The following is a 23,101-nucleotide window of genomic DNA, read 5'->3' as shown; positions in this document are numbered from 1 at the left end:
AAGTGTTCCGAAAACACCCCCGCTTACGAAACGACTCCTCCTCTTTTAAGAGTGGGGGAAGAGAAATTCCTTAAGTTCGAAGTGACCAACCCAAATCTCTCGCTCCCGTCCAAACATTTTCATCCTTATCCAGTCCTGTCTCCCTCTCTACCCTGTGTAGCACCACATTATCAAGTGAACGATTCCTCTGTGCAGAAAAATACCGGGCAGAGATTCGTTGGGTTTGAAATGTCCAACCACTCTCCCGCTCCACGCTTTGCTTTCTTATCCTTCTCGTGGCCCGTTCCCTTTTCGGTCCTCCTTCTATGTAAATTTTTAAACACTCACACAATCATCAGATCACCCATGCAATGCAGAATAAAGGAAATTAATTTATTTTCTCTTGGGTCCGCACCATGGGAGATGTTCTGTAATGACGTAATAAAATAAAAAACGGAAATGTACCAGACTGCTGCTATAATTGTTAACTTCTAGACATTTTACATTAGCAATAGGCCTGTTTCGGTATTATTACCATCTTCAGGCTATCTGCAACCAAATATGCGTTGTTAAAAGTTGTAAGTTATAACTAATAGCAATTTTGTTTTACTGTGTGCTAATACTTACTTTCATATTGCGTTGTGGCGCTGTTGCTGTTTTATAATCTTATTGCTGCATAGGGTGTTTCAAATTTCAGCCAAGTTTTTAAATATTTCTCTTAATCTCTGTTAACTGCTGTTGTTTGCGAGTGTAAGCTAGGTGTTTTAGAGATTCTACACGGCGATAATTATTGGATTATATGAAATAAAATCATCATAACTTCTGAACGGTTTGCGTTAGAACGTTCAAACTGCGTGGTTGGCCGCGGTGCATGATGCGAATTAGTATGCACATTCGCACGCGCCTTTGTTGTTGTCGGCCATTTTCATTTGGATGGTTCGGCAATAAGCAAAATTGGGTCGTTTGGGGGACTGAGAATCCGCATTTCGCGATCTTGAAGTCTCTTCACCGTCAACGGGTGACTGTGTGGTGTGCAATGTCCAGTCATGGAATAATCTGTGTGATATTCCTTGATGGCACGGTGACTACCGAATGGTACGTGAAGGCTTTGGAAGATGATTTCATCCCCATTATCCAAAGTGACCCTGATTTCGACAAGGTGTGGTTGATGCAAGTCGGAGCTCACTCTCATCGAAGCAGGAGAGTGTTTAATATCCTGGAGGAGCACTTTGGGGACTGCATTCTGGCTCCGGGGTACCCAGAGGCCACTGGCATGGGCCCCAATTGGCCGCCACATTCTCCTTATCTGAATACATGTGGGGCTATATTAAAGACAAGGTGAACAGTAACAACCCCAAAACCATTGCTGAGCTGAGAACAGCCATTCAGGAGATCATCGACAGCATCGGTGATTCGACACTTCAGCAGATCATGCAAAATTTCGCTATTCCTCTGCACTACATCATCGCCAACGGTGGCAGACATATCGAACATGTCATAACCTAAATCCGAATATATGTAGAGATTTTTACATGTTGAATAAAGTGTATGCACGCCGTAGTTTGTAACTAATTTACGTTTTTTTTTTCATACGGTTCAATAATTGTCACCCTGTGTAAACTGTTGACCAACTTGTTTATTCATTTGTCTGTGTATAGTAATTGTCTATAGCGTGGTATTATAATGTTCGTTATGTTTTGTTTTATTATTTTAGTTATAAGACAACGACACGCCACGATGCAATATGGAAGCAAGTACGAGAACACAGTAAAATAAAACTGTTATTAGTTATAAAGTTACAACTTTTAACAAAGGGTATTTGGTTGCAGATAGCCTGAAGATGGCGATAATGCCGAGACAGGCGCATTGCTAATGCAAAATGTCTAGCATTTAACAATTATAGCAGCATTCTGGTACATTACCGTCTTTTACTTTAGTATGTCATTAAAAGGAGGTTAAGATAGCGTCCATGGAAATAAATGAAAGACAACACTCAGGTTGATCCATCTTCTTTCCAGAGACCTAGTGCAGTCTTGGCAGGGTAAAGTTGAGCGTGGCAGGCTCGATGACGTCGCAACAAACGTTACGCGCAAGTGACAAATTACGCCGAGTTAAAAGAAACGAACCGATTGGCACGTTTCATCATTACGTGTTTGTCAAAACTCATTTTGAAAACCCAAACTAGCTTTAAATGGATAAAGGCAGTTGCATTTACTGACTAAAGTATAGTGATCAATATGAGGCGATAAGGTACCATCCTGATGTATTCGACATGTTTTGATATAAAAATGACAATTGAATGGCATAAAATTAACAGACAATATGGTTATCAGCTTCATGAAAGACAAGATGAGTGGGTCACAGATTGTAGAGTTTATAGGTCTGCATACAAAATGTGTGCATGGCACATAGAATTGGGTGCCATTTTATGGTAAGTTAAAAATGTACGATATGTGGCCACACGGATACTGTTGACGACACTTGGCATGCCTGTAAGATGTTACAGATAACGATCCCCTAGGTTACTTTTCAGTCTAAGAAACAAGTGATTCATACTATAGCTCAACTGAAAATTAGTCTGTCTTGTGATGGCGATAAACACGTAATTTGTGATGGTGGAACTGAAACCCTGGTGTGAGAAAAAATGAATGCAATAAATAAAAATGTGTCTGGGAGATTATAAATAAGCTTCTCAGCCGAACAGTACAAGATGTTAAGCAGCTTAATGTAAAATATATATGTGATATGATGTACAGTTTTAGAGATCGTGTAGGTGAGAGGTATAGGGACTGCATGCTTAACTGTGATGGATATTATAGTGAAAAAGTTTTGTGATGCACACACATTGCATTATTTAAGCTTTTTTTCATAGTCCTGAAATTGGCAATAAGAGACTGTATGCACCTGGAGAGAGGATTTCTGTGTATAATTACTCTCTATACATATTTACTAAACACAGCCTGGATGTCTATGTCTTTTCTCATAATGTCTGTAATTTTATTGTATCAATATGTGTAGTAATCCAGGCTGCGCATAAAGCCTTTGTTGTTATTAGATGAACGAGAAAAATAATCTATTAATATTGATCCTTGTTCCTGTTTAGAAAGGAAAAAATCAATGCCTTCAATTCCAAGCCCTGTAACAAAAACTTGTATACTACAACCTGTCATAGGGAGTGCTGATCGTAGAAGAGAATGAACATGGCGAAAATTGAAGGGAGCTTGTTGAAGTCAACCTGTAGAGAAGCAAAACTGTTTTTTCTGGACGCCAGAATTGGTTGAGTGGGTGCAGGCCATGGCTCTACGCTGCCTATTACCTCCACAGCACACCCAGCCAGCTGGCCTACCAAGAGCAGTGCAGTAAGGCCCCAGTTGATAGGTATCTTCTAGCCTGTGCACTTTGCGCAGCAGATGGTGCCTGCTCATAAATTTTAAACAGCGCAAATGGGCTATCTCCAATTTAGTAGTAGATCTAAAACCCTGATTCGGCCATTTTAACTGACTTGTTTCCACCATTTAGAATTTAAATAGCAAAAGAGAGCTAGATCACCAGAAATACGACAATCCTGCATGGTAGGGGTAGGTGGGAGGAGAGGGGTGAGGTGAGGAGAGGGGAGGAGATGGGGGATGGTGTTACCTCGAGGGGATGGGTAGAGGGTGATCTTGAGGGTATGTCAGATCTTCATGGCACTGACTTAGAAGGACACCTATTGTCTGCACCAGAAATAGCTACATTCCACTACCCACAGGTGGGAAGAATGGTGGTAAGTGTAAACAGAGTTTCATCAGTCTGTTCTTCACGCATTACTGCTGGCTGATGGTCTAGACAACTGCTGTTATGACCACGAACTTAATGAAAGGTGGTAATGTAAGTTTATTTCATGCTTGTACAGTCATGACTTCTTCACACAAGGGATACAAAAGAATAAGAGAATGAGAGAGCTGTAACTGGCAAACTGAGAAGACAGTAGAGCTCTAGGTTTACAGCTTCACTATGAAGTGTGGGACGAAGATTATTTTATATCCTAGCATAGCGAATTATTTTACTATTCTATTCGCTTTTGAGAGTGAGGAGGACGGCCGCATACACGTCGTCATGTGAAGCGTTATTAGTCATAGCATATCGTAACTATATTTGTATATTTTGGAATTAAGTGACCGTCATGATGTGCTAATCTGTTTGAACGCCGTAAAATGAAGGTCTTGTTAGTTTCATCCTAGAGACCGAAAATGAGTTATAAGCCAACCAGCGACTGAGGTTGGGGGTTCCCTATATGTCCTTTTCAAGTAATAGTTCTTAAGTTATAAACGACTGTTAGTCCCGGGTACACTTAATATGCTGTTCACCTACGAGTCTCAGGACAAAGAAAGATGGCCATCACGAAGTATGCAGATTCTATCAGCCGTGGAACTGTGAATCGTGAGTGAGACGAGTCTTTCGGGGAACAGGGGAAGTAAATATTTGAGAGGCGATGTGACATCACTGTCGAATCAGTATAGCTAACAAGGTGCCCATTCTGAGAACTCTTTCGGAAGTAAAGCCATCACTCCGCCAAGCTTCAGGAAAAATAAGCTACTTTAAAATATATTTAGCACAGTTATACTACTGCTGTGTTCGATAAATTTACATATACTCCTGGTTTACTAACATTCCCGTATCTATCATTATAATACGTGGTAGTACTCACAAGACGAAGAATAAATAGGCTCTGCTGGAAATTCATGGATTGCTTCCGGAAAAGTGGCTATCGGGAAAGTATAGGCAGATTTTCATGAGATAATTTCATGCTCAGATTTATCACTATTCCTTTGACGTCCTCCCGTAACGCCAACAAGTCTGTAGCCATTCCAGATTTTCAACTTTGTACATGTCTAGTGTCACTCGTTACTCGAATTTTTTATGGCTCCACCTATTCTGCAGCATTCGAATATAGACTTCGGTTTCTCAGTATTCCACCTATGATTAAAAGCCTGAAACTTCTTCTGGCCATGAGTGACTTCAGCGGCAAAGGAAACGCCAAACAGGTGAACTACAGAATACATAAGCCAAGTTGCTTTGATGAAGGAATGGAAGAAAACACTTTTTCATCCAAAAACGTCTATGTAGACAAAGAATAAAATATGAACAGGGAAGCAATTTCCGAACTTCTAATCGCATTCCTGCGTGCGCCAGAAAAAAGAGGAAGGAAAATTAAAGTTTGAAGTCCCGTCTACTGCACGGTAGTTAGAGACGGAACAAAAGCTCGTATTACGAAAGGATGGGAATGAAATCGTCTTTCAATGGAACCACATCCACCAAAGCGTTGCCTAAAGCGAATTATGGAAATCGCAGAACACTTCAATATGCATGGCCGGACAGGGATCTGAATGGTCGTCCCCCGAATGCAAGTCCAGTTGGCTAACCACTGCGTCACCTCGCTCGGTCCCTATGCCAGCATGGGGCTATAAACTGTCTGCTGTTATTGTACACTGATGAGCGAACACATTATGACCACTGCCCACCACAAGACTGAATACCGTCTGATGGTAGTGTGTGCTCCTGAAGCGGTAAGGAATTTATATAAGCGAAGTAGAGGCGAACGGGTATCACTGTAGGTACGGTACGGGCCGCATATGCGACTCCCACTGGTGCCTGGGAACGAGGATCTCAGAAACAGCGAAGCTAGACGGCTGCTCACATGCTGCTGTTGTGTACTACGGCGAAACCACGAGTAGGAAACAACGTGTTAGGCGTCCAAGCCTGATCCCAGAACGTGGTCGGAGGCTCCCTCGCAATGTGAATCAGGATAGGGGGCGATCTGTGCCAAGTTTAAGGATCGAGTACAGAGCTAGTACAAACACAAGTGTTTCGGCGCATCCAAATCAGCGTACATTTTTGAACATGAGGAGCGACAACAGACGACTCCTACGTGTTACTATGCAGACCAAACGAAATCATCAGTTACGATTCTAGTGGGCATGATGAAACGATACCGTCAGAACCAGAATGACGCGGTTATTTATCATCCAGTGATACCTATTAATCCATCTTCCATCACGTAAACCTTCCTGAATTACTGGATGCATCAGTGTATGAATGAGTATGTTTTAAAAGTTTTACGGGGACAAGAGACTCAGCTCTAGCCTGCCTGAGCCATGTGAACCATACCGTGTTTTGGTAGTCGAAGAGGGTAGATCCAGATCGTGTCAGCGATGTCCTAGTGCTTGGAACCACGCAGCTCAACAGTTGCCAAGATGCGGAACGGTACGTATTATCCCCTTCCCTTAGCAAGGACGGGCTCCATGAAATCTGAAAACCCAGCGGCAGTTTCCTTGTGGACGGCTTGTTAAGTATGTTCATTGAGCTCAAGGTTTGGAATTAGGCATCAAATCATTATTTCATCATGCAATAACTTTCAATAAATTTTAGCTTTCATGGGGACCGTTCGAACTTCCCTTCACCTATTTGATTCGAAATGACTGGGTGTGTAACGCATGACTCGGAGTTCAACATACGTAAACACGAAGATACAGCTCTCAGCCGTTTTCGAGAAATTCGAGTTTTAAAATTATAGGGATGCTTATATACTTTGCGTGTTATTTCATGTTCAAGGAGTCGGGAGCCGAGCGAGTAAGGGCTTAATTTCATAAACACGAGGTCTCTGGGTCAAATATCGCTGCAGGTACTCCTTCTTTCCATTTCCACGGCATTCTAATAACTGCTTTATTATGACTGTGCAAATTACGAGTATCAGATTTTAATGATTCATTTATTATTTTCATAATCTATGTCCTGAAAAAAGAAGATTTTTTTGGTGAGGAGATTGGAAATAAAAATTGGATACACGAGAGCTTTTGATGAAGTCAGTATAATAATTTTATTTATAAAATTGTAAACAGCCAACCAGTTGCAATGGATAAAGAATTATTTACCTAGGTTTCAACAAATTTAAATTTGTCTTCTTCAGAAGGTGGCCTAAGGACAATGAACATCATAGCTTACATTAGAAAGGTATGAAACTTAAGTCAAGAATAGATTTTAACATAAATTAGAGAGCTCTTGCATTACAGAAATATGAGAACGACGACTGGTACTTACAATTTTACATTAATAAGGACTAATCTGCCATCGCCGTTTTTACAAATGTCGGCATAGATCCATTTGTCAAAATTAAAATACAGCCCTAGAAATAGGGTTTGTCACGTAAATATAAATTAGTACATGGATGTTGCAGAGCTCACAACCGACTGAGTGTAATCGGCCAGCGTAGTTACTCTGCGACCAGGGCAGGTGGCGCTCATGGCGCGAACCATGTGCCAATTGGCGTACAAAAGCAACGTGTAAATTATCAGTATTAATACCGTCCTTAGATAAAGTAACAATAAAAAGAAGGAAAGTGTTTAACACTCCCGTTACAACAGTATGGGAGCCTTGGTACAATTAATGTAGTTATACATCAAAAAGGCAGGTGGCGCTTACGCCGAGAGAGTTACGCACAGTGGCATATACAGCCAAAATATAAAAATTACATTACTATATTAGTGAAGCTCACAAACGGTATACATGTCAGAACTTTAAAATTGACAATAATGGCTCTTAAGGCAGAATTACGAACCCTGGTCCACAATCCAGTTAATACACATTCGCCGGGAACCAACGTTTTAGAGCCGGACAAACTCACATAAGGGCCGATTTAGTGGCAGCCATACATCGTGAGAAAACCACATTACATAAAGGGTAGTGAGCTTAAAGCATTGAAAGTGCATCATAGCTTCCTGAGAAAATAGACCACTGAGGTTACCAGCATTAATGTTATACCATAAACAGTACAGGTTTAAAACCTTCGAAAAATTGTCTACAAGCAAGGTTCAACTGGTCGTTCAGTATATTACCGTCTTTGAGCTCTAGATGTTTTAAAATTTGTAACTCTTCCCACAGATCTAGTCTACGCCCTTTGCCTTTTCTGTGTAGGATAACAGTGTCTTCTAACTGTTTAGGCGTATGGCCGGCTATCAAGAGGTGTTCAGCAAAAGTAGAGCTGTGTATATTCGCTCCATTTTTACCTAATAGGTGTCCTTTATATTTTGCTTTCACAGCTCTGCCTGTTTGACCAATATAATATGAAGGACAGTAATTACAGGTTAGTTTGTAAACACCTGAATTGGAAAACCAATCGCTGGCAATCTCTACTGAATGTACAAGATTTCTTTTTAAACTGTTATCTGTAGAGATGGAGACGTTACAGTTATATTTTTTCCTTAGAAGACGTTTAATCCTATACGATATATTACCCAAGAAAGGAATGGAAATAAATTTTTTAGCTTCTTTGCTATCAGTGGGGAGGTTGTTACTCAAAGTCGAACAGTTTTGGGAAGTTTTCTTACTGAACAAGTAATCAATCATATTCTGATTCTAATAATGGGTACAAATTTTGCATTTACGGGTGTTACGAATGTGCCCGTTGCAAAACAAACTTGGTTGACGTTCATAAACAGTTCTCGGTAATCAGACAATTCCGCCGCGTACCACACACATCGAAGCATATCACCGAATATTGGCGCAGGCAACTTACGGTAAACGATTGATCGAAGTTTTATGCAGTCTGCTCTAATATCTATTTCTCTATTCTGTTCGATGATGTTACTCAGTTTTGTAGTCTTTTATAAAGTTCTTTGCTTGCCTGTAAAAATAAACATCTTAACGTGGCACCAGCAGAGTACGAGTACATTTTGGAGGAATTACTTTGATCCTCTCCTGGAACTGCAGGCTATGTAGCAAGAGTAAGCTGATAGAGGAGCAGGAGCGTAAGATATGTGCCCTTCAGGTGCAGTTGAAAAACGCACAGGAGGAGCTAGATAGGTTGAGGGGGGAGATGGGGGTTGGGGAATGGGAGCTGGCTGTTGGCAAGAGATCTGCTAGGAGAAGGAGATTTTCAGATAGTTCTACTATTCGTGTTTGCAATAAATATGACCAACTGTCAGAGTCTAGTGGAGAGGAATCTCTAGTAGCTGTAGATGTAGGAAGTATGCAGCAGACCTCATCAGTTACGGTGGCTAGGACAGTTGCAAAGTCGAAGAGAAAGAAGAAGGTTCTGCTGTTAGGTAGTTCTAATGGCAGAGGTGTAGGCCAGCAGTTGCCGGAAGTGTTGGGGAGCGAGTACCAGGTCACCAGCATTGTGAAGCCTAATGCAGGATTGGCTCAGGTGACTATTAACATAGGGGGGTTATGTAGGGATTTTACTAAAGAGGATCAGGTAGTGATTGTGGGTGGGGCTGGTGATAGTACTGATAGGGATGGGGAGTATGACATAGATGGTGACCTGGAAAAGATAGCCACTCAGACTGGCAACACGAATGTGCATTTCATGGAACTGTTTCAGCGTCACTAACGGCCTTATCTTAATACAGCCGTCAGGCTTAATAACATGAGACTTGGGGGTGCATTGATGACAGAAGGCATGGGTCACATTTCAGTGGTGGCGGTGGAGTCTATCAGCAGGACGGGTTTCACTAGACATGGCCTGCACCTCAACAGGTATGGGAAGGGGAGGTTGGCAAAGCTTATAGGTGACAGCATAGGTGGGGGTGGTGGGATAACTCATGGGAAAATTCCTGTAGAAGTGGGTGTTAGAGCTGCACCTTTTTTAGAGTGAAGTCATCTGATAGTTATTCCTGCTTAAGGGAAGTCTCTCTAACAAAGGAACCACTTTCGACAAAGTTTAAGTATCCGAGTATTGAGGGAGGTAGTATATTTCATCAAAATATGCAGGGTATTAGAGATACAGTTAGTGAACTGCTTATACATGTAACTCTGAAATTATTGGTATATACGAACACTTCTTAAATAAGGAGATAATTCAGAGGCTTCCTTTACCAGGATACAGGTTGGCTGGCAGCTTTTCTAGGAGCTCTTTGCGGTGTGGGGGAGTAGCCATGTATGTGAAAAACGGCATCCCATTTGAGTCAATTGATGTTTCAAAGTACTGCACTGAAAAGGTGTTTGAATGTTGTGGAGGTGTGGTTAAATTTAGTGGAGCTAAACTTCTAACTGTTGTTATTTATAGATCCCCAGACTCCGATTTTACAACATTTTTACTAAAGCTAGAGGAGGTTCTTGGTTCACTTTATAGGAAATACAAAAAGTTAGTTATATGTGGTGACTTCAATATTATTTGTATAAGTGATTGTGCAAGGAAAAGGATGCTGGTAGACCTCCTTAATTCATGTAATCTTATGCAAATCGTATTCTTTCCAACGAGAGTGCAAGGGAACAGTAGAACAGCCATAGACAACATTTTTGTTCATTCCTCATTACTAGAAGGGCATTCTCTTAGCAAAAAGGTGAATGGCCTTTCAGATCATGATGCACAAATTTTAATTCTAAAAGATTTTTGTGCTGCAACACATGTTAAATATAGTTATCAACTGTTTAGGAAAGCTGATCCAGTTGCTGTAGAGACCTCTGTAAACCTTATCAAGGAACAAGAGTGGGGAGATGTTTATAGTGCTGATATAGTAGACGATAAATATAATGCTTTCCTCAAGACTTTTCTCGTGCTCTTTGAAAGTTGCTTCCCGTTAGAACGTCCAAAACAGGGTACTAGCACAAACAGGCAGCCTGGGTGGCTGACTAGAGGGATAAGAATATCTTGTAGAACAAAGTGGCAATTATATCAAAACGTTAGAAACAGTCAAAATCTAAATGCAGCAGCCCATCACAAACAGTATTGTAAGGTGCTTAATAATGTTATTAGAAAAGCCAAAAGTATGTGGTATGCAGATAGAATAGCGGAGTCTCAGGATAAAATTAAAACCATGTGGTCAGTCGTAAAGGAAGTGGTTGGTCTGCAGAGACAGGTCGAGGATATAGAATCAGTGCGTAGTGGAAATGTCCGGGTAACTGATAAGTCGCATATATGTACAGTATTTAATAATCACTTTCTGAATATAGCAGGTGAACTAAACAGAAACCTAGTCCCAACAGGGAATCATATAGCGCTCTTAGAAAAAAGTGTTCCGAGACTGTTACCTGAAATGCTCCTCCATGATACTGACAAGAGGGAGATTGAGTTAATAATTAAATCACTAAAGACCAAGAACTCTCATGGATATGACGGGGTATCTAGCAGAATACTGAAGTATTGTTCTATGTATGTTAGCCCAGTACTTAGACATATCTGTAACTTTTCCTTTAGGAGCGGTCGGTTTCCTGACCGTTTAAAGTACTCGGTAGTCAAGCCACTTTATAAAAAGGGAGACAGGGATAATGTTGACAATTTTAGACCTATTTCTATGGCATAGGTGTTTGCTAAAGTTATAGAGAAGGTTGTATATACAAGGTTACTGGAGCATTTAAATTCACATAATTTGCTGTCAAATGTACAGTTTGGTTTTAGAAATGGTTTAACAACTGAAAATGCTATATTCTCTTTTCTCTGTGAGGTTTTGGACGGATTAAATAAAAGGTTGCGAACGCTAGGTGTTTTCTTTGATTTAACGAGGGCTTTTGACTGTGTTGACCACAAAATATTACTGCAGAAGTTGGACCATTATGGAGTAAGGGGAGTAGCTCACAATTGGTTCGCCTCTTACTTTAAGAACAGCAAGCAGAAGGTAATTCTCCGCAATATTGAGAGTGGTAGTGATGTTCAGTCCCAATGGGGCACTGTTAAGTGGGGAGTTCCCCAAGGGTCGGTGCTGGGACCACTGCTGTTTCTTATTTATATAAAGGATAAGTCTCCTAGTATTACAGGTGATTCAAAAATATTTCTGTTTGGTGATGACACCAGCTTGGTAGTGAAGGATCTTGTGTGCAATATTGAAACAGTATCAAATAATGTAGTTCATGACATATGTTCGTGGCTTGTGGAAAATAATTTGATGCTAAATCACAGTAAGACCTAGTTTTTACAGTTTCTAACTCACAATTCAACAAGAACGGATATTTTGATCAGACAGAATGGGCATATTATAAGCGAGACGGAACAGTTCAAGTTCCTAGGCGTTCGGATAGATAGTAAGCTGTTGTGGAAAGCCCATGTTCAGGATCTTGTTCAGAAACTAAATGCTGCTTTATTTACCATTAGAACAGTATCTGCAATTAGTAACAGTTCAACACGAAAAGTAGTCTACTTCGCATATTTTCATACGCTTATGTGGTATGGCATTATTTTTGGGGTAATTCTTCTGATTCAAAAAGGGCATTTTTGGCTCAAAAATGGGCTGTTTAAGCTATTTGTGGTGTAAGTGCGAGAACCACTTGTCGACCCCTATTCAATAGTCTGGGAATTCTGACGTTGCCCTCACAGTATATATTTTCTTTAATGTCGTTTGTTGTTAGCAATATTAGCTTATTCCGAAGAGTTAGCAGCTTTCACTCAGTTAATACTAGGCAGAAATCAAATCAGCATGTGGAATGCACTTCCTTGACTCTTGTGCAGAAAGGAGTGCAGTATTCTGCTGCAACCATTTTCAATAAGCTACCACAAGAACTCAAAAATCTTAGCAGTAGCCCAAACACTTTTAAGTCTAAACTGAAGAGTTTCCTCATGGCTCACTCCTTCTATTCTGTCGAGGAGCTCCTGAAAGAGCTGAAAAATTAAGCCAATTCCAGTGTTACATTGTTGATTTTCTTTATTTAAACTTACGAATTGTCGTCTGAATATGTTTCTTATATTTCATTTTATCTGTTTCTACTATCGTGTTATAATTTCATGTATTGACTCGTTCCATGACCATGGAGACTTCTCCTTAATTTGGTCCCACGGAACAATAAATAAATAAATAAAATAAACTGCACACTGGCAGACCCTCTTCATCCTGAAAACTTTCGTCGTACAAACCCGGGTTCGTCTACCCTCAACATGAACCGAGGAGCGTATTAAGTTAACCTTCTCTCACGTATGGCTTCAAGACATCTGTCAGAAAATTCTTTTATAACGCTACTGTGCGTTTGCCAGTCTTTGAAGACGTTATCGTAACGTTTTTGTATTTACATGCGTATTCGCCAACTCATTCTTTTCATCCTTGATCCATATGAGCCAGTGGTCTCTTGCAACCCTTTCTTAGATTAAAGATCATGACAATAATAAATAACTCATAAAATATTGCTACTTCTAATTTGCACTGTCATAATAAATCGGTTGTTAGAATTATGCGGGAATGGAAAAAAGTACTAGCAACGATATTCGATCCAGAGACCTAGCGCTTATGAATCTAAGCGCTTACTCACTTGGCTGCAGACTCCTTGAACAGCTGAGAACATTCAAAGTATGTAAGCATGTCTAAAGTTTTCAAACTCGATTTTCTTGAAAACGGTTGAGGGTTGCATCTTCCTGGTTACATACGTTTAGGTCCTAGTCGTGCTCTACACACCTTGTCAGTATGAACGAAATCGGTGACGGGAAGCTTGTATTGTCCCCTTTTTAGTACTATAATTCGGTAGTTTTTTATGGATATATTTTCCGAAGTATTTAATCGGTATTCACACGTCGACGGTGTCTTGTTAAGATATCCTTTGTCCATGAGGATACGTTGGTAGGTGTACTTAATGATTAATGAGGTGAGTGTTTTATGCTTTAGTTTGTTTCTAAATTAATATGTGTGTTTGTCCAAGAAACTCATAAAAACTTTTATATCAGAATTAGTCTGATTTGATGAGTCAGTTCATGCTTCAGTCTTGATCCTTGTAGTCTATGAAAGCTCATCCCGACCTGTTTAAGCGAATGCGTCATCGCCTTCAGCGATCGTGTTTACTCATTTTGCGGGCTCCTCTACGCAAAAATTTTCTTTCAAGTTGAGGAACATACTAGTTTCACGCCAGAGCTGCCAAATGTCCTTCATTTTGCATCCAAAAAGTCATATTGTGCGTCATATTACCTTACAAAAATTATGAACGAACAAGTACCGACGTGTGCAACAAATTTTTTCTCGTTTTCTGCATCTACAGGATTTAATGCTTTCTTCATGAGCTCGCTTTCTGACCACTAATAGGAATTTACTTAGCCTACTTTTACCCTAGTCGATTTGGTTAGTTCGTTGGTTTGGTAGAGGGGACTAAACAGCGGTGTCATCGGTCCCATCGGATGGGGGAAGGATGGCGGAAGGAATTCGGCCGTGCCCTTTCCAAGGTACCATCCCAGCATTTGCGTGAAGCGATTTATGGAAATCGCGGAAAACCTAAATTAGGATGGCCGGGCCTAGATTTGAGCCCTCGTCCTTCCGAATGCTAGTCAAGTGTGCTAACTACTACGCCACATCGCTCGGTAGTTAGTTTGATTGTAGTAGTTGAACACCTGTAGATCCTTAGTAGATCTGCCTTCTGAATTCTAGTATGGTAAGTTTTTGCAAGTTCGAATGAATTTTTCCTGTTGCCTTTGTTCCATTCACACTGCACACAAAACAAGTGACGTGTACAGTACCATTCCCATGTTGTTGAACGTGAATCGTTAACTGTCTTGGGGGAACGGGTAGTTACATAATTTTCTTGCTGTCCATGTTTCATTGGCTGAAGCCACTTTTACTCACCTTCTATCGTAAAGATCGATGGTCATAGAATGTGTTTAGAGAATAAATATCGATTGTTTATGATCACTGATCCAAACTTCACGCCTTCCCGCAAACTAGTCTGGTACGTTCTGCATCTACATATACATGGCTATTCTGCAAATCACACTTAAGGGCCTGGCAGAGGGTTTACTGAACCGCCTCCACAATAATTCTGTTATTCAACTCTTGAACAGAATTATCTTTCCGAGTGAGCTCGGATTTCCATTATTTTATTATGATGATCGTTCCTTCCTATGTAGGTCAGCATCAACAAAATATTTTAGCGTTCGGAGGAGAATCTTACTGATTGAAATTTCGTGAGAAGATCCTGCCGCATCGATAAACGCATTTGTTGTAATGATGTTCACCCTAAATTCTATACCATGTCTGTGACACTCTCTCCCCTATTTCTCGATAATACAAAACGTGCTGCCCTACTCTGAACTTCCTTGATTGTACTCCGTTAATCCTACCTGGTAAGGATCCCACGCCGCGCAGCAGTACTCCAAAAGGGGACGAACAAGCGTAGTGTAGGAAGTCTCTTTAGTAGATATGTTGTATCTTCTAAGTGATCTGCCAATAAAACTCAGTCAGTGGCTCGCCTTCCCCAATTTAAGTTGTTCGTAGTTGTAGCTCCTAGGTATTTAGTTGAATTTACAGCATTTAGATTTAATTTATTGGTCGTGAAATCCCAGTTAAACGGATTCCTTTTAGGACTCATGTGGATGACCGCACACTTTTCATGATTTAGTGTCAACTGCCAATTTTCGAACCAAACAGATATCTTATCTCAATCGTTTTGCAATTGGTTTTGATTATATGATGACTTTACTACACGATAAACGACAGCATCATCTGCAGACAGCTGCTCAGATTGTCTCCTAAATCGTTTATATAGACAAGGAACAACAGAGGACCTATAATACTACTTTGGGGAACGCTAGAAATGCCTTCTGTTTTATTCGATGAGTTTCCGTCAGTTACTATAAACTGTGACCTCTCTGACAGGCGATCACTAATCCAGTCGCACAACTGAGACGATATTCCACAAGCACGGGATTTGATTACAAGCCGCTTGCGAGGTACGGTGTCAAAAGCCTTCTGGAAATCTAGAAACACGGAATCAATATGAAATTCTTTGTCGGTAGCACGCAACACTTCGTGTGAGTAAAGAGATAGTTGCGTTTCACAAGATCGATGTTTCTAAATCCGTGTTGACTATGTGTCAATAGACCGTCCTCTTCGAGCTAATTCATTGTGTTCAAACACAATATTTTTTCCAAAATACTGTTGCATATCGACGTTAATGGAATGGGCCGGTAATTTAGTGGATGACTACCACTGCACATTTGAATATTCGTGTAACCCGTGCAACTTACCAGTCTTTTGGTAAGGATCCTTCGTCGACGAGTGGTTGTGTATAACTGTTAAGTACGAAGCTGTTGCATCAGCATACTCTGAAAGGAACCTAACTAGTATACAGTCTGGGACCGAAGACTTGCTTTTATTAAGTGATTTAAGTTGCTTCACTACTCCGAGGATATCAACTTCTAATTTACTCATGTTGGCAGCTGTTCTTGATGCTAATTCTGGAGTATTTAGTTCGTCTTCTTTGGTGAAGGATTTTCGGAAGGCTGTGTTTAGTAACTCTGCTTTAGCACTGTCATCGATAGTATTTCCATTGCTATCGCGCATAAAAGACATTGATTTTTTCTTGGCACTAGCATACTTGTAGATGCGTGCGGTCCATTGGGCCTGATCACGTAGTAGTAGTAGTAGTAGTAGTAGCATACTTTACATACGACCAGAATCTCCTTGAATTTTTTGCCAAATATCGAGATAAAGTTTCGTTGTGGAAACTATTATAAGCGTCTCGCACTGAAGTCCACGCTAAATTTCGAGCTTCTGTAAAAGGTCGCCAATCTTCGGGGTTTGCTTTCGTTTAAATGTGGAATGCTTTTTTCGTTGTTTCGTTGTTTCCAACAGCAACAAACACTCCACCACCTCTTGTATTCCTTACTGAACACCGTTAGGTCCTTCGCAAAAATTTCGGCTGAACTTCTTTCCTGCTTAAGCCAGCTTTCAGTGCGTATAACGATATACGTGTCGGTGCTTTCTATTAGTTCTTGGAGCTCTGGTACTTCCCCACCACAGCTACGACAATTTTCATCTGTTTACCGATAGTCCCTAGACCTACGTTTCCTGTGTTCGACCTGCACCCTTTGAGACTGAAGCTCTTTCGGCGTTTACCTGAGGCCCTCTAACCTAAAAGACCGCGCAGTGCACGCCACACAAACACCGCTCCCGCGTAGTCACTTCCTGCGTGTAATGGTCTCCTGACCTACTTAGCGGAGCCCGAAACTCCGCCACCCTGTGGCTCAAGTCGAGTCTACAGCCTACACGGTCGCAGAACTGTGTGAGTCTCTGATTCAGACCCTCCACTCGGCTCTCTACCAGAGGTCGAACCTGTCGACTATGCTGCAGAGGGTGAGCTCATCTTTCATCTCACAAGCTAGACTATAAGCCTTAACCACTTCTGATAGCCGCTCGAAAGCAGAGAGAAACTCTTCCAGTCCAAAGGGACACACATCATTGGTATCGACATGAGCCACCACCTGCAGTCGGCTGCACTTTGTGCCCTTCATGGCATCCATAAGGACTCATTCTATGTCTGGAATGACTCCACCCAGTATGCACATTGAGTGCACATTGGCTTTCTTTCTCTCCTTGGCAGTCATGTCTCAAAGGGGGCCCATAACGCACCTAACACTGGAGCTCTCAACTATCAATAATCCCAGCCTCTGTGACTCCCCAGATCTTGCAGGCTTAGTGGTTTCCTCTGAAACAGGACAAGCGACTGCATGTGGCTGAGGGACACTTTCAGCCACAGATAGCACCCGGAACCCGTCTGTCAGACTAAAAGGGAGGCCTTACATTGCCCCCTCCCCTCCACCTCCCAGGAAGGCTTTCACAGCCTGCCACGCCCCGAGACGATCTCCCACTCGAACATGGGCGAAGGGTCAACCTCAATGCAAGCAGTAACTGGGCTGGCCACCAGTGCGGACTGAATGCCATACTTGTGGGTCGTGCTGGACGTTCGTTGGATCCCCACTGCCGGTCTATAACAGCAATGCCCATCCACTGCAGCCTCAAGCTGTGTAACCGAAGCCAACAAAGCATGAAGAAGAGAGCAAAGTGTTACTAACTCAGCTCACATCTGCACACAGAAATCACAGTCCCTATCCATAACAAATACAGTGGAAACCTACAATACACAGACATACTAACGACTATTGTCACGCCCTATGGAACTCTACTGTAAATACTGACGAAAACGCAGGAACTGCATCTAATAAAATAGCCGAACGTGTAGAGATTCAGAAACTAAACTATCAATGCACACAGATGAGACTAAATAACTCGCTCCTGGTTAGGGACTTGTAAAATGTAACAAAATCTGTTACTTTCCAACCGTGTCTAGTAAATATTAAATTAACACAGAAATTCAAGAACTAAACCATCAAAACACTTAGATGAAACTATGAAATTCACTCCTGGTTAGGAACTCGTAAAAGTCACAAAATCGGTTACTTTCCTCTTGCTTCTCTGTCTTGGTGGTCGGTTGCTGGCTGTATGACAGATGTAACGAATGGTGAAAAGACAGATGAAATTAATTATGCATATAAAATTCTTCCCCACATTATCTCGTATTCTTGTGCTCATATGATAGTTAAAGTTTTCGTAGCTCATAATATCGAAGTCAGTGATATCAGTGGCCCAATGGAATTGAGACAGAGTAAGGTCCTTAACTTATCTACTTTAATCTCGTAAGCTTAAGTAGCCTGGTGTGACTGTACGTTAACTAACAACCTCCATTTATACTGTATCGCATCCTTGGCAACCCCCACTTGTAATTATGAAGCTTAAACCGTTTCAAACACTTCCTCTGCATCTGACATACCTGATCAAGTCGTATTTGCGGCCGTCAGTAGTTAAATCTTTTCAGACAACCTAATTTCATCTTCCGGGCCCTACCAAGGAGCTCCAAGACCGTGATAATTTTCTGAATGGGTAGAGCACAACCGAATGTTAGATTCTGTGATGTAAGCATTCGCGCACGTGGTATCACTTTGAATTTAAGTAAATAGTGAGTTTTCGGTGGTTAATTTGTTTGGACTATTACCGCAGACTAAATTGTCTTGAGCAGCTAGCTCGGCAGCCCTCACGCAATGGAAGTATCTTAGACCTTGTAGCTACAAATAGACCGGACCTTATCGACAATAACAGTATAGAAACAGGAATTAGCGATCGTGATGTCGTTTTAGCAATTATGATTACGGAAGTTAATAAATCAGTCAAGAAGGCTACGAGAGTGTTTCTGCTAGATAGACTAGATAAGCAGTTATTAACGTATTACTTAGACAGTGAACTGGCATCACCCAGTACCAGTAAGATGGATGTAGAGGAATTATGGGCAAAGTTTAAGCAGATTGAAATCGTGGTCTGAAGAGTTATGTGCCTAGTAAGTGGATAAAAGGTGGAAAAGACCCACCATGGTTTAATAACGAAATTCGTAAGATGCTGAGGGAGCAGAAGCTGTTGCACTCTAGGTGCAAAAGGGGACGCTCAAACGACGACAAGCTAAATTTAGTAGAGATTCGTGTGTCTGTGAAAAGACCTCTGCTCGAAGCATACAACTACCACCGCCACACCTTAGCAAAAGATCTAGCCGAAAAACCGAGAAAACTTTGGTCGTCTGTAAGATCGCTAAGCAGGTCTAAGGCTTCCATTCAGTCCCTTATTGACCAGTCTGGTGTGGCAGTTGAAGAGAGTAAAACGAAAGCTGAAGTTTTAAATTTCACATTCAAGAAATCGTTCACGCAGGAGAACCGTACAAACATACCGTCATTTGACCATCGGACAGACTCCCGTATGGACGACATAGAAATAAGCGTACCTGGCGTAGAGTAGCAACTTAAAGTTTAGAAAACAAATAAATAATCAGGTCCGGATGGAATCCCCGTTCGATTTTACAAAGAGTGCTCTATGGCACTGGCGCCTTACCTAGCTTGCATTTATCGTGAATCTCTCGCCCAGCACAAAGTCCCAAGCAACTGGAAAAAAGTTCAAATGGTTCAAATGGCTCTGAGCACTATGTGACTTAACTTCTGAAGTCATCAGTCGCCTAGAACTTAGAACTAATTAAACCTAACTAACCTAAGGACGTCACACACATCCATGCCCGAGGCAGGATTCGAACCTGCGACAGTAGCGGTCGCTCGGTTCCAGACTGTAGCGCCTAGAACCGCACGGCCACACCGGCCGGCCTGGAAAAAAGTGCATGTGACTCAAGTATATAAGAAAAGTAAAAGAACGTAACCGCAAAATTACAGACCAATATCCCTAACGTCTCTTTGCTGCAGAATCCATGAATATAATCTCAGTTCGAATATAATAAACTTTCTTGAGGCTAAGAAGCTTAAGTCCACGAAACAGCATGTTTTTAGAAAGCATCGACCGTGTGAAACTCAGCTTGCCCTTTTCTCACATGATATTCTGCGAACTATGGATGAAGGGAAACAGACAGATTCCATACTTTTAGATTTCCGGAAAGCATTTGACACGATGCCCCGTTACAGGCACGGAGGTACGAGCATATGGAATAAGTTCACAGATACGTGAGTGGTTCGAAGACTTCTTAAATACTAGAACCCAGTATGCTGTCCTCGACGTCGAGTGTTCATCAGAGACAAGGGTGTCATCAGGAGTGCCCCAGGGAAGTGTGATAGTACCGCTGTTGTCCTCTATACAGGGTGGTCCATTGATAGTGACCAGGCCAAATATCTCACGAAATAAGCATAAAAAAAACTACAAAGAACGAAACTCGTCTAGCTTGAATGGGAAGCCAGATGGCGCTATGGTTGGCCCGCTGTATGGCGCTGCCATAGGTCAAACGGGTATCAACTGCGTTTTTTAAAATGGGAACCCCCATTTTTTATTTCATATTCGTGTAGTACGTAAAGAAATATGAATGTTTTAGTTGGACCACATTTTTCGCTTTATGATAGATGGCGCTGTAATAGTCACAAACGTATAAGTACATGGTATCACGTAACATTCCGCCAGTGCGGACGGTATTTGCTTCGTGATACATTACCCGTGTTAAAATGGACCGTTTACCAATTGCGGAAAAGGTCGACATCGTGTTGATGTATGGCTATTGTGCTCAAAATGCCCAACGGGCGTGTGCTATTTATGCTGCTCGGTATCCTGGACGACATCATCCAAGTGTCCGTAACGTTCGCTGGATATTTACGTTATTTAAGGAAACAGGAAGTGTTCAGCCACATGTGAAACGTCAACCACGACCTGCAACAAATGATGATGCCCATGTACGTGTTTTAGCTGATGTCGCTGCTAATCCGCACATCAGTAGCAGACAAATTGCGCGAGAATCCGGAATCTCAAAAACGGTGTGGTGTTAAGAATGCTACATCAACATCGATTGCACCCGTACCATATTTCTATGCACCAGCAATTGCATGGCGACGACTTTGAACGTCGTGCACAGTTCTCCCACTGGGCACAAGAGAAATTACTGGACGATGACAGATTATTTGCCGGCGTTCTATTTAGCGACGAAGCGTCATTCACCAACAGCGGTAACGTAAACCGGCATAATATGCATTATTGGGCAACGGAAAATCCACGATGGCTGCGACAAGTGGAACATCAGCGACCTTGGTGGGCTAATGTGTGGTGCGGCATTATGGGAGGTATGATAATTGGCCCCCATTTTATCGATGGTAGTCTAAATGGTGCAATGTATGCTGATTTCCTACGTAATGTTCTACCGATGTTACTACAGGATGTTTCACTACATGACACAATGGTGATATACTTCCAACATGATGGATGTCCGGCACGTAGCTCGCGTGTAGTTGAAGCGGTATTGAATAGCATATTTCATGACAGGTGGATTGGTCGTCAAAGCACCATACCATGGCCCACACGTTCACCGGATTTATCTCTGTGGGGAAAGTTAAAGGATATTTGCTATCGTGATCCACCGAAAATGCCTGACAACATGCATCAGCGCATTTTCAATGTATGTGCGAACATTACGGAAGGCGAACTACTCGCTGTTGAGAGGAATGTAGTTACACGTATTGCCAAATGCATTGAGGTTGACGGACATCATTTTGAGCATTTATTGCATTAATGTGTAACAGAATGCGTTCTCAGAAATAATAAGTTCACAAAGGTACATGTATCACATTGGAACAACCGAAATAAAATGTTCAAACGTATCTACGTTGTGTATTTTAATTTAAAAAACCTATCTGTTACCAACTGTTCGTCTAAAATTGTGAGCCATATGTTTGTGACATCTATCAAAAAGCAAAAAAAGTGGTCCAACTCAAACATTCATAGTTCTTTACATACTACACGAATATGTAATAAAAATGGGGGTTCCTATTTAAAAAAAAACGCAGTTGATATCCGTTGGACCTGTGGCAGCGCCATCTAGCGGGCCAACCATAGCGCCATCTGGTTTCCCCCTTCAAGCTAGACGAGTTTCGTTCTTTGTAGTTTTTTCGTTTGACGTTTATTTTGCGAGATATTTGGCCTGGTCACGATCAATGGACCACCCTGTATACATAAATGATTTGTCGGACTGGGTGGGCAGCAGTTTTCAGTTGTTTGCTGATGATGCCGTGGTGTACGGTAAGGTGTTGAAGTTGAGTGAATGTAGGATGATAAAAGAGAATTTAGACAAAATTTACAGGTGGTGTGATGAATGGCAGCTAGCGCTAAATGTGGAAAAATATAAGTTAATGGTGATGAGTTGGAGGAACAAACCTGTAGTGCTCGGATACAATATTACTAGTGTCCAGCTTGACACAGTCAAGTCGTTTAAATACCTGGGCGTAACGTCGCAAAGCGATATGAGGTGGAAAGAGCATGTGAAAAAAAGGTAGGGAAGGCAAATGGTTGACTTCGGTTTATTGGAAGTATTTTAGGAAAGAGAGCTCCACCTGTAAAAGAGACCTCATATACACTACGTGATCAAAAGTATCCGGACACCTGGCTGAAAATTACTTACAAGTTCTTGGCGCCCTCCATAGATAATGCTGGTATTCAATATGGTGTTGGCCCACCCTTAGCTTTGTTGACAGCTTTCAATCTCTTAGGCATAGGTTCAGTCAGGTGCTAGGAGGTTTCTTGGGGAATGGCAGCCCATTCTTCACGGAGTGCTGCACTGGGGAGACGTATCGATGTCGGTCAGTGAGGCCTGGCACCAAGGCGGCGTTCCGAAACATCCCAAACGTGTTCTATAGGATTCAGGTCAGGACTCCGTGCAGGACAGCTCATTACAGGGATGTTACTGTCGTGTAACCACTCCACCACAGGCCGTACAGTATGAACGGGTGCTCGATCGTGTTGCAAGATGTGGAATGGCCATCCACGTATTGCTCTTCAACAGTGGGAAGCAAGAAGGTGCTTAGAACATCAATGTAAGCCTGTGCTGTGACAGTGCCACGCAAAACAACAAGGAATGCAAGCCCCCTCCATGGAAAACACTACCACACCAT

Source organism: Schistocerca serialis, chromosome 3 (genome assembly GCF_023864345.2).
Source record: "Schistocerca serialis cubense isolate TAMUIC-IGC-003099 chromosome 3, iqSchSeri2.2, whole genome shotgun sequence".
Lineage (NCBI taxonomy): Eukaryota > Metazoa > Arthropoda > Insecta > Orthoptera > Acrididae > Schistocerca > Schistocerca serialis.
The sequence above is the reverse complement of the archived record's forward strand: the minus strand, read 5'-3'. Positions refer to the sequence as shown.